We start from the raw sequence: 17,497 nt of genomic DNA on the forward strand, positions 1-17,497 counted from the left end.
ACAAAGATGCTCTTTCTGAGGTGAGCGATGCCTTATGATTGGCTGACATCCTTTCGACGTTGGTGGAGTATCCCGGTTATCCTTATTCGGGTGACTCTTTTGATTTTCTGATTTTGTTGCCTCTGTGTAGGCTGTTATCCGCTGGGGGATTCTGTCGTGTTGATCTTGATTGGCCTCTTCTGTTAGGCGGATTATCTTGACATTCGGTTTTTTTTTGGTTGAATACCGAATTCCGCTTGGGGAATGGGTATTGATCTTTTTGGATTTTCCTTTTTTTTTGGAGGAGTGCCTCTGAGTAGGCGAATGGAGATTGAGGATCTTATGTATCCCAGAGTATTATTTAGAAAGCCTCTTCAGGCTTAGCTTCACTCGTCGCTCGAGTTGGAAAGCTACCTTCCACTAAGGAAGTCTAAGTCCTTTGACTCGGATATTTTGTTTGGATGATCATGCTTCCATTGGGGAATCTTGCTGATCTTGCTCTGATAGCTTTCACTGGGAATTTGGCCCAAGAGTGCAAGCTGAGATGTCTCTGGGGAGTATTATTTCGGCAAGCCTCTCCAGGCTCAGTTATTCTGTACGATTTGTTGGATTTTCTGAATTTTTGCCTTTTTTGTCGATTTTCGGCTTTTTCTGTACGGAGGGATCTCAAACACACTCACAGATAAAGTATGTAGAGGAATGAAGATGTTGTTGATGTACAAAAGAATGGGCCAATACGGGCCGTATTGAATTCAATACGCCTGTATTGGTGTGGACGTTATGGCCAATGCTGCCGTATTCATTTCAGTACGCCCGTATTTGAGTTGAAAATTTGTTCATAACCCTAATTTTAGTACGGGTGTACTGAACATGGTACGGGCGCTTTGTTTTTTCTGAAGTTTATATGTTTTTTGTTTTTTTTTTGTTTTTTTTGTTTTTTTGTTTGTTTTTTCAATAAACAGAGAATAAGTGATCTTCCAGTACACCTATCATCTGTATGCATGTATGCGGTATGATGCACCTAATTCTATTTGATTTATTTTTCAAAAGAATTAACCGATGCGTTTCTTTGCTTAGATTTTTGCCATTCCTCTAGACGGGCTGTGCGCTGCCGATTTCTGTAACCGAGGAATGATGCGTGTTATATCGAGATTGGTGTCATCAACCCAGTGATCCTTCCCTTCCTTTAGAAGATGTATCAACCCTCCTATTGACCACTATATCTCCATGTTTCCACTAGATTACTCTAAAATCATTTGGGACAAGAGAAAAGAAGGGAAAGATATTTTTTGTTCGGAAATTTGTGTTTTAGAGGGGATTATTTTTTCGAAAATGGTTTTTGTAAGAATGGCTGGCCAAGGTAGGCTTATGTGTTTAGGCTTGTTTGATTAAACACTTATGAAGTTAAGGAAGTCTTGTTATTGACGTTGTGATTTGACAACTTAGATAGTTTCCTTGAACCTTTCTTTTTGAATTCAGCTCATGGTACCATCATGGATTTATTTTCGCTTTTTGATTGTCCTTATTTTTGCCTAAAACACCCTTTTGTGGCGTCTTAGCGGACCTTTGTTTTTGTTTATTTTTGTAACCCTAACTTTTGCCTAGGTCACCCTTTCGTGGGATTCCTAGCGGGTCTTTTGCTCTTATTTTTGCGCAGCCCCCTTTTTGGGTTTCCTGCCGAGCTTTTTTTTTTTGTTTTTATGATTTTTGTTCTTTAAAGGATTCCTTTTTGGGTTTCCGTTTTTATGATTTGCGTACTGATGGAAGAACTTTGGAGGGGGCCGGATTGATGTAGCTTCCTTCAAGTCTCTCCCTAGATCTTTGGCTCCTAGAATCCTTCCAATGCTTGTGTAAGGCTCCAATGGAGGGAGGAACCTCACGGCCACCTTAAGATGGTGGAGAAGCCTCTCAAGAATGCGCCACTCTTGGTGAAGGGATAAGCATTCTTCAACCCGCCACACTTGTCTTTGGAAAAAGTGATAAGAGATTGGTTTTGCACAAAGAGGTTTAGGACCTTTGGGAGGAGAGAAATCTGATCTCTAATCTGAATACTCAATTCTCATTAATGCCAAAAGTGTCATACAAGTGAAAATTTGAGGCTATATAGGCGTGGCCACCTAGGGGTTAAGCTAGACTAGATCATGGTTCACTAGGAACCATGGTTGGGTCCGTCCAACTTAGGGAGCAAGAAAAGGCTAGACCATGGTTCACTAAGAACCATGGTTGAGCCTTCCTAAACCGCCCTTGTGTAGGAGAGAAAAGAGGTCCAAGCATTTGGCCAAGTGTGCACCAATGTGAACACAAGGTGTGAACACAAAGGTGTGGACGGTTTTGATTGGTTTCATTTAACTCCACCCGGTTTGAAAATGGTTCATTTGGTTTAGTTAGGTTCATTCAATGTGAATGGAACCTAGCTAAAGCAAATCTATGAAAAATTAGGAGTTAAATGAGTCCAATATGTAAAACCTTTATCCTAAGACCACATTTGGCTAAAATGCTAGGAGCACACTTTAGTCTACTAATGCCACTCCTATGCCTACTTCTAAAAAGAAAAAAGGTGCCTCCAAAATACAAAGGCAAAACAATCCTATACAAAGTCTACTATATACAATATATACAATGGGACTACTCAAGATACTACTAAGGAGAAAAGTACACAATGCTCATGGTGAGCAAGGGTCTAAGAAGCACCTCCTCCTTAGATGTCTCTTCTAGCTTCCTTACCATGGACCTTGTCAAAGGTCCAATGGCCTTCATGTACTCCTCTTCCTTGGATGGTCCTCCATCACGTACACTTGCGGTTTTCCATACATCAAGTTTTTGTTTACATTAAATAAATAAATAATTTTTTTTTTTTTTAGTGTTTACTTCTCCAATTCAGATTTCACGGGTCACTTTCTTTTTTTTTTTTTTTTTGCAGTGCCTTAGGGTTAATGCAAAAGAGATCTCTACGTCTTGGGAAACCAACACCACTTGATCCTGAGATTGAAAGAACTCTCCTGAGAAGGAAAAGAAACCTTTCTAGAGAATTTGACATGGCTGCACAACGAGATAATTTACCGCTTCGGGATTACTCTGCACCCGTAGCTCGTGGGATACCTGGAGGGGAGATGCAAACTGGAGCTACTGTACCAGCTTCTCTGGTGAATATGCTCAAACAGAACACCTTTGGAGGACTACCATCAGAAGATCCTAATGACCACTTAGAGGGGTTCTTGGAAATCTGTGAGACCCAGCAATTTGATGATGAAGTTTCTGATGGAATGCGACTCCGCTTATTCTCACTCACCTTGAGAGATAAGGCAAAGGTGTGGCTAAGAACAGTGCCTAGAGAAAAGATAGCAACTTGGGAATTATGTGAAAGAGCTTTTCTAGAGAAATTCTTTCCTCCTTCTAAAACTAAAGAATTGAGGAAGAAAATCACTAATTTCCAACAAGGCACTGGAGAGACTATTTATGAAGCATGGGAGCGGTTCAAAGGATATCTTCAAGCATGCCCACAACATGGCTTCAACCGTTGGCTTACCATCCAATTTTTCTTTGAAGGATTGGACCAACAAAGCACCATGATATTAGACTCAGCAGCTGGAGGATCTTTCATGGGGAAACCTATTAATGACTGCATGATTATTTTGGAAAATGTAGCCTCAAATCACAGCCAATACAGTGAAAGAGAAGTCACAGCAAGGAAAGGAACTCCGGGGCGATATGAAGTGAACAATATTGAGTTACTCTTAGCAAAATTTGATACTCTTAATCAAAGATTAGACAAGATGGAAAAAGCTAAGGTTAATTCAGTGGCTACAAATCAAGTATGTGACCTTTGTAGGGAACAAGGGCACACTGCAGTAGATTGTACCTCAATTTTTACTGGAGAAAAAGAAGATACTACTGAACAAGTGGCAGCTTCTCATAATTTCTATGACACTCCTCGAAGAGAGAAGAGTAATCCATATTCCAACACATACAACCCTGGTTGGAAGAATCATCCTAACTTTTCTTGGAAGAATAACCCAGTTCAAGGAACTAGCAATCAGCAACCTAATTTCCGTCCGTCCAATCACTTCATTAATGGGGAAGGAAATCCAGTACAGACACCCTCAATTCAACAAAGTGTTTCAAGATTAGAAAACCTTATGGAGAATTTTGTCACTAATCAAAAACAGACCAATGATTCAATGGCAAATTCTATTCAAAACCTTGCTGTCAAGGTTGAGAATATTACTCTCCACAACAAGATGCTGGAAAATCAAATTGCACAGTTGATGCCTAGTTCAAACAATTCTCCAGGTAAGTTCCCAGGTAAAACAGTTGCAAACCCAGCTGAAAATGTTAATGCTGTTACTTTAAGGAGTGGGAAGAAATTAGACAGACCTGTGTCTAATCAAAATGATAATATTGAGATTGATGAAGACGCTTCTCCTATGGTTGAAAAACCTGAAAAAGAGAGATTAGAAAAAGAAAAAGTATCTTCATCAAAGCCTCAAACTGTTTATCACCCTCCAATTCCTTTTCCTCAAAGGTTAGCAAGGACTAAACTTGATAGACAATTTGAAAAATTTTTAAATATGATCAAACAAGTGTATGTAAACATTCCATTTGTAGAAGCTCTACAACAGATGCCTACATATGCTAAATTTCTTAAGGATCTTTTAGCTAACCGAAGGAAATTGGATGATAGAGAGACTGTTACATTGATCCATCATAATTTGCCCAAAAAACTTAAGGATCCTGGTAGTTTCTCTATACCTTGTCTCATTGGAAATCTAAGGTTTGAAAAAGCCTTATGTGACCTTGGGGCAAGTATCAGTTTAATGCCTTTATCAATTTGCAAGAAATTAGATATGGGAGAATTAAAGCCTACAGCAATGTCAATCCAGTTAGCAGATAGATCTATAAAATATCCCATAGGAATTTTAGAAGATGTTCCAGTTAAGATAGGTAAATTTTTAATTCCGGGAGATTTTGTTGTTTTAGAAATGGAAGAGGACAAACAAATACCAATCATACTAGGTAGACCATTTTTGGCTACAGCAGGCGTGATAGTAGATGTCAAACATGGAAAATTGTCCTTATCCATTAATGATGAAACAATGGAATTTAATATTGCTAAATCTGTTAGACAACCTTCTCTTGAAAATATTTGCTGCAGGGTTGATATATTGCCTAAAGACATGGAGGAAGAAGTCATGAGATCTATTTTGAGGGATCCCTTGGAGAATTTTCTAGTTGGAGGAAAGCACATAGATCTTGAGGGGATTCAACCTAATTATGCTTGCTTGATCGATTCAAGTCCCCCGTGTAAAGAAAAAGATCCTCTAGTAGAAAGTCTTCTTGAGTCTTCAACAGATTGGCAAGAAGAAAACTCTCCAAAGTTAGAACTTAAACCACTTCCTTCATCTTTAAGGTATGAGTTTTTGGGGGCTAATTCCACTTATCCAGTCATAGTAAATTCAGCTTTAAATGAAAAAGAAACTGAAAAACTTCTCAATGAGTTGAGAAAATTTAGAAAAGTTATTGGATATACTATGGCTGATATAAAGGGAATTAGTTCTTCATTTTGTATGCATCGCATCTTCTTGGAGGAAGGATCCAAACCTTCTGTTGAAGCTCAAAGAAGACTAAATCCCAAGATGAAAGAAGAGGTAAAGAAAGAAATTTTGAAATTATTGGATGCTAAGGTAATTTATGCTATATCTGATAGTCCTTGGGTAAGTCCAGTTCATGTGGTTCCTAAGAAAGGTGGGATGACAGTAGTTAAAAATGATAATAATGAATTAATTCCCACAAGAACTGTGACTGGGTGGCGTATGTGTGTTGATTATAGAAAATTAAATAATGCCACTAGAAAGGATCACTTTCCCTTACCTTTTATTGATCAAATGCTTGAAAGGTTAGCAATGCATTCATACTTTTGTTATTTGGACGGATACTCCGGTTTTCATCAAATCCCTATTCATCCATTAGACCAAGAGAAAACTACTTTTACATGTCCCTATGGTACTTTTGCTTATAGGAGAATGCCTTTTGGCCTATGTAATGCACCTGCTACCTTTCAAAGATGTATGACTGCAATCTTTAGTGATTTATTAGAAAAAGAGATGGAAGTTTTCATGGATGACTTTTCAGTTTATGGTGTTTCCTTTGATCACTGTCTATTAAATCTAACTAAAGTATTGCAGCGTTGCTCTGAAGTGAATTTAGTCTTAAATTGGGAAAAATGTCATTTTATGGTACAAGAAGGAATTGTCTTAGGACACCTAATATCTGGGAGAGGAATTGAGGTAGATAGAGCAAAAATAGAAGTAATTGATAAATTGCCTCTTCCAATTGATGTTAAAGGTGTTAGAAGTTTCTTAGGGCATGCCGGTTACTACCGAAGGTTTATTAAAGATTTTTCAAAAATCTCTAAACCATTATCTAATCTACTTGTGAAAGAGGTACCTTTTAACTTTGATGTTTCTTGTAAGAATGCATTCTACAGGTTGAAAGAAGCTCTCACTACAGCTCCTATTCTGCAAACTCCTGACTGGAGCCTTCCTTTTGAAATCATGTGTGATGCAAGTGACTATGCTATAGGAGCTGTATTGGGACAAAGAAAGGACAAGAAGGTTCATGCTATATACTATGCCAGCAAGACTCTTGATGAAGCCCAAGCCAATTATGCAACAACAGAAAAAGAATTGTTAGCAGTCGTCTATGCTTTTGAAAAGTTCAGATCTTATCTTGTGGGGTCTAAGGTTATTGTTTACACAGATCACTCTGCCCTAAAGTATCTTTTTAATAAAAAGGATGCTAAACCTAGGCTCCTCAGATGGATTCTCCTTTTACAAGAATTTGATTTAGAGATTGTGGACAGAAAGGGAGTAGAAAATGTAGTAGCTGATCATCTCTCTCGACTTCCACAAGACCAAGCAACAAAGGAGGAACTCCCTATTAATGACAGCTTCCCAGACGAAAAGCTTTTAGCAGTTGTTGTGAAAAACAGTCCCTGGTATGCAGATTATGTGAATTACTTAGCATGTGGAGTCCTTCCTGAAGTCTTTAATTATCAACAAAAGAAGAAATTCTTTAGTGACCTTAACAGCTTTATTTGGGATGAACCTTACCTATATAAGAGGTGTAGAGATGGTATCTACAGAAGGTTTATCTCAGAAGAAGTAGCTCCTCACATCATTCACTCATGTCATTCTTCCGCATATGGAGGGCATGCTAGTACGTCAAAAACTGCAGCTAAAATTCTACAATCTGGTTTTTACTGGCCAAACTTATTTAAGGATACTTGGAAGATGGTAAATTCTTGTGACCAATGCCAAAGATCAGGGAATATATCCAGGAAACATGAAATGCCATTAAATGGGATTTTAGAAGTAGAAATTTTTGATGTATGGGGAGTAGATTACATGGGACCATTCCCAAGTTCTAAAGGTTACAAGTTCATATTAGTTGCAGTTGATTATGTGTCCAAGTGGGTAGAAGCGATTCCCGCTCAAACGAGTGATTCAAATACTGTCATTAAACTCTTCAAAAGAATTATATTTCCAAGATTTGGGGTCCCAAGAGCTGTGATCAGTGATGGAGGCTCACATTTTATTGAAAGAAAGTTTGAATCTCTCTTAAAAAAGTATGGAGTCACTCACAAGGTTGGTACACCTTATCACCCTCAAACAAGTGGACAGGTAGAAATATCCAACAGAGAAATCAAAAAGATTCTTGAGAAGACTGTATCTACAACAAGAAAGGACTGGTCTTTAAGATTAGATGAAGCTCTTTGGGCCTACAGGACTGCTTACAAAACACCTATTGGCATGTCTCCATTTAGGCTGATTTATGGCAAATCTTGCCATCTTCCTGTAGAGCTAGAACACAAGGCTTTGTGGGCAATAAAATACTTCAACTATGACCTAAAGGATGCTGGAGAAAAAAGGAAATTGGAACTCAATGAGCTTGATGAAATCAGATTAGACTCATATGAAAATGCTAAGATTTACAAAGAAAGAACAAAGAGGTGGCATGACAAGCATATACATAGAAGAGAATTCAAGCAAGGGGACTCGGTGCTATTATTTAATTCCAGACTCAGATTGTTTCCTGGAAAATTGAAGTCAAGATGGTCAGGGCCTTTTACAGTTCAAAAAGTATATCCCTATGGAGCTGTAGAAATCAGAAACGATAAAGGCGACATATTCAAGGTCAATGCACAGAGATTGAAGTTATATTTCCATGGGGAACACTTAGAAAAATTATACTCTATGGTTCTTCAGGAACCTACTCAAGCATCATGAAAAAAACAATAAATAAATAATAATAAAAAATAAATAATAATAATAAAATAATAATAATAATAATAAAATAATAAAATAAAGTTTCAGAGTTCCAGAGAGAATCACGACCGTGATTCTAAATCACGGGCGTGATCTTCTCTGGAAAATTTTTGGAAAACCCCAGAGAGAATCACGACCGTGATTATAAATCACGGGCGTGATCTCCTCTGTTTGAATTTTTGAAAACTCACAAAGAGAATCACGGCCGTGATTTCCAATCACGCCCGTGATTCCCTGCTGACGCTCAACAGATACAACCCGTGATTTTTGAAATTCCCCTTTCCCTTATATATTTTTCCCCCTCCTTTTACATTCTCACTTCTCTCAAACTTACGAACTCTGCCCATTCTCTCTTTTCTTCTCTCCCAAACCCTAGCTTCTCACTTCTTCTTCCTCTTCTTCCCTCTTCCTCCCACATTCACTCCTTCCGTTCATCCATGGCTCCCAAGCGCACCCGTACCGTTGGTTCGTCCTCCACCGCTTCCGATACCCACAGTTACGAGGAAGAAGCAAGTGAAATTCCGCACCTTCCTCCGAGGTTCTATCGGAACGATGAACAGCGTGAGCGGAACGAGGTATTACGCTTCCGCACTATCCATCCTACCAGGTATCTCGACTTCCCATTTATTCGTAAGTTGGGTTTACGTGCTGATATCAATTTCATGTTAACTAACATTGGGTGGACAACCTTTGCTACCATGCATAATGATGTTGTTTATCCTCGACTAGTTCTTGAGTTCTTGAGCTCTCTCCACACGGAAATATTATCTGGGCCAAATTGTTCTGAAGGTTTGATTTCTTTCCGTATGTTTAACCAAGAACACGAATTAACCCTGGCTCAGTTCAATAATATTTTTGGATTTCCCACTGGAGGGAGCACGAGAACCCCAAGTTCTTTCAACCCTGGTTCTTTTTGGTATAGTTTGACAGGTACAACTAATTGGGTCACTGGAAAATGTAATTCCTCTGCTTTCCGCCATCCCGCCATCCGTATTATGCACCGCTTTATTGCCTCTACTGTTTTGGCCCGAGGTGATTCTGAAGGAAAGGTTCGTTTGAGCGACCTTTTACTTTTATGGGCTATGATGGAAAACAGAGAGGAGCCTATTGATTCTGGCAGTCATTTGGCACAACAGTTCCAGAGTATTTCCAATACCAGCCACGGTGCGATTGTGAATGGCGGCCTCATTACCACTATAGCCAAACACCTTGGCTATCACGCTTGGCTGGACCAGTTAGAACCACTCCCTGGAAGCCGTACTATTAATTTTGCTACCTGCTCTTCTATGAACTGCATTGCGAAAGATGAAGATGATAAATACTACTTTGTAGTAACCCAGTCGGGAGTGCACCACCAGTTACCAAATCCAACATACACCGTGAAGAACCGGGCTACACGGCAGTTTCCACTGGAGCCATTAGAGGACCTACCTCCAGCAGTTGAGGAAGCGGCTCCTGCAGATGAGGAAGCAGCTCCTGAACAACCCCCTCTACATCCTGGACCTGAGGTGGACAATGCTGCTATCCTAGCAGCTATTCAATCAATGGATAACCGGCTGAAACAAATGGATGAACGCCAGCAGCATTATAATTACATGGTTGATCAAATGTATCAATGGCACATTCAACGGTATCCAGATGATTTTCCACCACAGTGAGATCTTTCTTATTCCTTATTTTACTCTGATGCTTAGGGACAAGCATTCCTTTCTGTTGTGGGTTGGTTGCATATTCATGCATTTTATAATTTTGTCAAAATAATCTATCATGCATTCATTAGCTCTTTGCTTCGGGACAAGCAAATCTTTAAGTTTGGGGTTAGGAGGATGTACGCATTTCATTCATTCATGCAAAAAAAAAAAAAAAATCATGCATATATACATATTCAGTTAATCCCAGCTTGAATTTGTGTTTGAAAAGTAAATATTTTTAATGAAATTGTTCGTCTTTGAAAACACTGAATGTGATGAATTGAATCTTGAAGTCTCAGAACAAAAGGTTGAAAAATTAGCTGGTTTTGTGGCTAGCACTTGGTTCTTAGTATTGAGGCTTGAAATGATCGAGAATTATAAAAATAGTCTCTTGAAGATAAATTCTTTTTAATTCGTGCTTAAAAGCTTTTGGGGGGTAAAAAAAAAAAAAAAAAAAAAAAAAAAATCACCTAGCACCCCTTTGAGGTCATAGGTTAAAGGGAGAATATTCTTAACCTTAGAAAACTAAGGGAACTAATTAGCTACTGGGGAATTGTTTAGTAAAATAGCTAGCCCCCCTTTGAGGCTACGTGTTCTTGAAATTATCATCCTCTCTACACTGATTGGTTACTGGGGAAATGTTTTAGGTGAGACAAAAACAAAAATAAAAATATTACCCCTATTTGTGTCACAAGCATTGAAAAATTATTACTGTTAAATTATCTTCGTTTGACTAATGAGCTTTACAAGATTTGACATCATGAAACTCTTAGAAACTAAGAGTTGGCGCTAGTAATGAAAGATTAAGATTCTAATTGGACCTTGTGAGACTAAGAGTGAAGATTTTAAATGCTCAGTTAATTCTTGATGATTTTTTTTTTTTTTCAAAGTGCTAATTATTGTTTGAGGACAAACAAAAGTTCAAGTTTGGGGTTATTTGATGTTGTGTATTTTACTCGTATTTTAGCACTTTAATTCACAAGAATTCATAGCATAATCATGCATATCTTTCATGTTTTTAATAAATTTTTATATCATTTTCCTATTTTATGCTTTTCTTGGTATGTGTTGTGTTTTCTCTGAGCAGGATCAAGATTTAAGAATTAAAGAGGAAATGCTGAGCTACAGGGAAAATCACGGCCGTGATTCTAAATCACGCCCGTGATTCACCAGAGAAAATCACGGCCGTGACTCCCAATCACACCCGTGAACGCCACTGACCCTTCATAGATGTGCTCCAGAGAAGATCACGGTCGTGATTCTCAGTCACGGCCGTGATTCACTTCGCGTCCCAGCTTTTTAAGTTTTATGTTTTATTTTTATTTTATCTTTGTAATTTTTATCTTGGTAGTTTTACCTTTTTACCCTTTTAGGTTATAAATTAGATGAGGTTAGCCTAGAACGCGGATTTTGGTTTCGGAGACAGTTTTTTTTAGTTTTTGACACTTGGAGAAGGTTGGGCGCCTGTGCCATCGACTCTAAGGTTTGCTTTTCTTTTATTCTTTTTTTTTTCTTGGAGAACTACTATGAACTCCTGTGAGTAGTTTCCCTTTTTCTGGGATCAGGGCTTAGCCTCTGAGAACCTCTTTATTAATGCATTATTCAGTTTCTTAATTTTATTCCAATTCTTGATCTGTTCTTTTATATTTTATATATGAACTTTAATATTATTGTTTTCATAATAACATTAATTAAGGATGAACTGAGAGGAGAACTTGATTATAATTATGATAAACAATTAATCTTAATTTTCATAATCATAGATAATTAGGGATGAACTGAGAGGAGAACCTAATTATCGGAACCTAAAGGAACAGACTTGAGTGTTAAATCACGAGAGTTGATTTAAGCTTTCGAGGAGCAATAGATTAACAAAGATCTTAATGGGTTTAATTGAACGTAATTACCACGAGAGTAGAGATTAATTTTAATTAAACACGTCCTCGTAGCCTGAGAAGGTGCAAGGATTAAATTAGGTTAAGACTACCTTCAAGATGGAATAGAATTAATTAATGAAAATAATAATTCAATAATGTTGGAACTCTTTGTGCGAACCCTAGATTCCCGGAAATCTCCTTATCTTATCTTAAAGTTTTATCTTATTCATTAATTGCATTACTATCTCTTTTACCATCGAATCTGATCTTATCATCTCAAAACAAAAATTCCATCTGTTTTAAAATTCAAATTAAAATACTAGTAATTCTAGGTCAAACACGTAGTCCCTGTGATTCGATATTTATTACTTGACGACAACCGTACACTTGCGGTTTTCCAACAGAGAAATCAAAAAGATTCTTGAGAAGACTGTATCTACAACAAGAAAGGACTGGTCTTTAAGATTAGATGAAGCTCTTTGGGCCTACAGGACTGCTTACAAAACACCTATTGGCATGTCTCCATTTAGGCTGATTTATGGCAAATCTTGCCATCTTCCTGTAGAGCTAGAACACAAGGCTTTGTGGGCAATAAAATACTTCAACTATGACCTAAAGGATGCTGGAGAAAAAAGGAAATTGGAACTCAATGAGCTTGATGAAATCAGATTAGACTCATATGAAAATGCTAAGATTTACAAAGAAAGAACAAAGAGGTGGCATGACAAGCATATACATAGAAGAGAATTCAAGCAAGGGGACTCGGTGCTATTATTTAATTCCAGACTCAGATTGTTTCCTGGAAAATTAAAGTCAAGATGGTCAGGGCCTTTTACAGTTCAAAAAGTATATCCCTATGGAGCTGTAGAAATCAGAAACGATAAAGGCGACATATTCAAGGTCAATGCACAGAGATTGAAGTTATATTTCCATGGGGAACACTTAGAAAAATTATACTCTATGGTTCTTCAGGAACCTACTCAAGCATCATGAAAAAAAAAATAAATAAAAAAATAATAATAATAATAATAATAATAATAAAATAATAATAATAATAATAATAATAAAATAATAAAATAAAATTTCAGAGTTCCAGAGAGAATCACGACCGTGATTCTAAATCACGGGCGTGATCTTCTCTGGAAAATTTTTGGAAAACCCCAGAGAGAATCACGACCGTGATTATAAATCACGGGCGTGATCTCCTCTGTTTGAATTTTTGAAAACTCACAAAGAGAATCACGGCCGTGATTTCCAATCACGCCCGTGATTCCCTGCTGACGCTCAACAGATACAACCCGTGATTTTTGAAATTCCCCTTTCCCTTATATATTTTTCCCCCTCCTTTTACATTCTCACTTCTCTCAAACTTACGAACTCTGCCCATTCTCTCTTTTCTTCTCTCCCAAACCCTAGCTTCTCACTTCTTCTTCCTCTTCTTCCCTCTTCCTCCCACATTCACTCCTTCCGTTCATCCATGGCTCCCAAGCGCACCCGTACCGTTGGTTCGTCCTCCACCGCTTCCGATACCCACAGTTACGAGGAAGAAGCAAGTGAAATTCCGCACCTTCCTCCGAGGTTCTATCGGAACGATGAACAGCGTGAGCGGAACGAGGTATTACGCTTCCGCACTATCCATCCTACCAGGTATCTCGACTTCCCATTTATTCGTAAGTTGGGTTTACGTGCTGATATCAATTTCATGTTAACTAACATTGGGTGGACAACCTTTGCTACCATGCATAATGATGTTGTTTATCCTCGACTAGTTCTTGAGTTCTTGAGCTCTCTCCACACGAAAATATTATCTGGGCCAAATTGTTCTGAAGGTTTGATTTCTTTCCGTATGTTTAACCAAGAACACGAATTAACCCTGGCTCAGTTCAATAATATTTTTGGATTTCCCACTGGAGGGAGCACGAGAACCCCAAGTTCTTTCAACCCTGGTTCTTTTTGGTATAGTTTGACAGGTACAAGTAATTGGGTCACTGGAAAATGTAATTCCTCTGCTTTCCGCCATCCCGCCATCCGTATTATGCACCACTTTATTGCCTCTACTGTTTTGGCCCGAGGTGATTCTGAAGGAAAGGTTCGTTTGAGCGACCTTTTACTTTTATGGGCTATGATGGAAAACAGAGAGGAGCCTATTGATTCTGGCAGTCATTTGGCACGACAGTTCCAGAGTATTTCCAATACCAGCCACGGTGCGATTGTGAATGGCGGCCTCATTACCACTATAGCCAAACACCTTGGCTATCACGCTTGGCTGGACCAGTTAGAACCACTCCCTGGAAGCCGTACTATTAATTTTGCTACCTGCTCTTCTATGAACTGCATTGCGAAAGATGAAGATGATAAATACTACTTTGTAGTAACCCAGTCGGGAGTGCACCACCAGTTACCAAATCCAACATACACCGTGAAGAACCGGGCTACACGGCAGTTTCCACTGGAGCCATTAGAGGACCTACCTCCAGCAGCTGAGGAAGCGGCTCCTGCAGATGAGGAAGCAGCTCCTAAACAACCCCCTCCACATCCTGGACCTGAGGTGGACAATGCTGCTATCCTAGCAGCTATTCAATCAATGGATAACCGGCTGAAACAAATGGATGAACGCCAGCAGCATTATAATTACATGGTTGATCAAATGTATCAATGGCACATTCAACGGTATCCAGATGATTTTCCACCACAGTGAGATCTTTCTTATTCCTTATTTTACTCTGATGCTTAGGGACAAGCATTCCTTTCTGTTGTGGGTTGGTTGCATATTCATGCATTTTATAATTTTGTCAAAATAATCTATCATGCATTCATTAGCTCTTTGCTTCGGGACAAGCAAATCTTTAAGTTTGGGGTTAGGAGGATGTACGCATTTCATTCATTCATGCAAAAAAAAAAAAAAAATCATGCATATATACATATTCAGTTAATCCCAGCTTGAATTTGTGTTTGAAAAGTAAATATTTTTAATGAAATTGTTCGTCTTTGAAAACACTGAATGTGATGAATTGAATCTTGAAGTCTCAGAACAAAAGGTTGAAAAATTAGCTGGTTTTGTGGCTAGCACTTGGTTCTTAGTATTGAGGCTTGAAATGATCGAGAATTATAAAAATAGTCTCTTGAAGATAAATTCTTTTTAATTCGTGCTTAAAAGCTTTTGGGGGGTAAAAAAAAATAAAAATAAAAATAAAAATAAAAATAAAAAATAAAAAAAAATAAAAAAAAATATAAAAAAAAATCACCTAGCACCCCTTTGAGGTCATAGGTTAGAGGGAGAATATTCTTAACCTTAGAAAACTAAGGGAACTAATTAGCTACTGGGAAATTGTTTAGTAAAATAGCTAGCCCCCCTTTGAGGCTACGTGTTCTTGAAATTATCATCCTCTCTACGCTGATTGGCTACTGGGGAAATGTTTTAGGTGAGACAAAAACAAAAATAAAAATATTACCCCTATTTGTGTCACAAGCATTGAAAAATTATTTCTGTTAAATTATCTTCGTTTGACTAATGAGCTTTACAAGATTTGACATCATGAAACTCTTAGAAACTAAGAGTTGGCGCTAGTAATGAAAGATTAAGATTCTAATTGGACCTTGTGAGACTAAGAGTGAAGATTTTAAATGCTCAGTTAATTCTTGATGATTTTTTTTTTTTTTTCAAAGTGCTAATTATTGTTTGAGGACAAACAAAAGTTCAAGTTTGGGGTTATTTGATGTTGTGTATTTTACTCGTATTTTAGCACTTTAATTCACAAGAATTCATAGCATAATCATGCATATCTTTCATGTTTTTAATAAATTTTTATATCATTTTCCTATTTTATGCTTTTCTTGGTATGTGTTGTGTTTTGTCTGAGCAGGATCAAGATTTAAGAATTAAAGAGGAAATGCTGAGCTACAGGGAAAATCACGGCCGTGATTCTAAATCACGGCCGTGATTCACCAGAGAAAATCACGGCTGTGACTCCCAATCACACCCGTGAACGCCACTGACCCTTCATAGATGTGCTCCAGAGAAGATCACGGTCGTGATTCTCAGTCACGGCCGTGATTCACTTCGCGTCCCAGCTTTTTAAGTTTTATGTTTTATTTTTATTTTATCTTTGTAATTTTTATCTTGGTAGTTTTACCTTTTTACCCTTTTAGGTTATAAATTAGATGAGGTTAGCCTAGAACGGGGATTTTGGTTTCTGAGACAGTTTTTTTTAGTTTTTGACACTTGGAGAAGGTTGGGCGCCTGTGCCATCGACTCTAAGGTTTGCTTTTCTTTTATTCTTTTTTTTTTCTTGGAGAACTACTATGAACTCCTGTGAGTAGTTTCCCTTTTTCTGGGATCAGGGCTTAGCCTCTGAGAACCTCTTTATTAATGCATTATTCAGTTTCTTAATTTTATTCAAATTCTTGATCTGTTCTTTTATATTTTATATATGAACTTTAATATTATTGTTTTCATAATAACATTAATTAAGGATGAACTGAGAGGAGAACTTGATTATAATTATGATAAACAATTAATCTTAATTTTCATAATCATAGATAATTAGGGATGAACTGAGAGGAGAACCTAATTATCGAAACCTAAAGGAACAGACTTGAGTGTTAAATCACGAGAGTTGATTTAAGCTTTCGAGGAGCAATAGATTAACAAAGATCTTAATGGGTTTAATTGAACGTAATTACCACGAGAGTAGAGATTAATTTTAATTAAACACGTCCTCGTAGCCTGAGAAGGTGCAAGGATTAAATTAGGTTAAGACTACCTTCAAGATGGAATAGAATTAATTAATGAAAATAATAATTCAATAATGTTGGAACTCTTTGTGCGAACCCTAGATTCCCGGAAATCTCCTTATCTTATCTTAAAGTTTTATCTTATTCATTAATTGCATTACTATCTCTTTTACCATCGAATCTGATCTTATCATCTCAAAACAAAAATTCCATCTGTTTTAAAATTCAAATTAAAATACTAGTAATTCTAGGTCAAACACGTAGTCCCTGTGATTCGATATTTATTACTTGACGACAACCGTACACTTGCGGTTTTCCATACATCAAGTTTTTGGCGCCGTTGCCGGGGACTACGTCTCTTGATTTAAATTACAATTATTTTAATTCGAATTTAAAAAAAAAAAAAATTAAATAAATAAATAATTTTTTTTTTTTTAGTGTTTACTTCTCCAATTCAGATTTCACGGGTCACTTTCTTTTTTTTTTTTTTTTGCAGTGCCTTAGGGTTAATGCAAAGGAGATCTCTACGTCTTGGGAAACCAACACCACTTGATCCTGAGATTGAAAGAACTCTCCTGAGAAGGAAAAGAAACCTTTCTAGAGAATTTGACATGGCTGCACAACGAGATAATTTACCGCTTCGGGATTACTCTGCACCCGTAGCTCGTGGGATACCTGGAGGGGAGATGCAAACTGGAGCTACTGTACCAGCTTCTCTGGTGAATATGCTCAAACAGAACACCTTTGGAGGACTACCATCAGAAGATCCTAATGACCACTTAGAGGGGTTCTTGGAAATCTGTGAGACCCAGCAATTTGATGATGAAGTTTCTGATGGAATGCGACTCCGCTTATTCTCACTCACCTTGAGAGATAAGGCAAAGGTGTGGCT

The 17,497-nt window shown here is 37.7% G+C and overlaps 1 non-coding gene across 1 annotated transcript; it reads right to left on the reverse strand.

Moving 5' to 3' along the window:
* Window positions 1-3,383: 3,383 nt before the first annotated feature.
* Window positions 3,384-3,490, reverse strand: LOC145953990 (small nucleolar RNA R71). The gene has a single exon (XR_014431202.1). It is a non-coding gene; the product is annotated as a small nucleolar RNA R71 (small nucleolar RNA).
* Between the last annotated feature and the right edge of the window lie 14,007 nt (window positions 3,491-17,497).

Source organism: Cajanus cajan, chromosome 1, assembly GCF_000230855.2.
Source record: "Cajanus cajan strain Asha chromosome 1, NIPB_CcT2T_4, whole genome shotgun sequence".
NCBI lineage: Eukaryota > Viridiplantae > Streptophyta > Magnoliopsida > Fabales > Fabaceae > Cajanus > Cajanus cajan.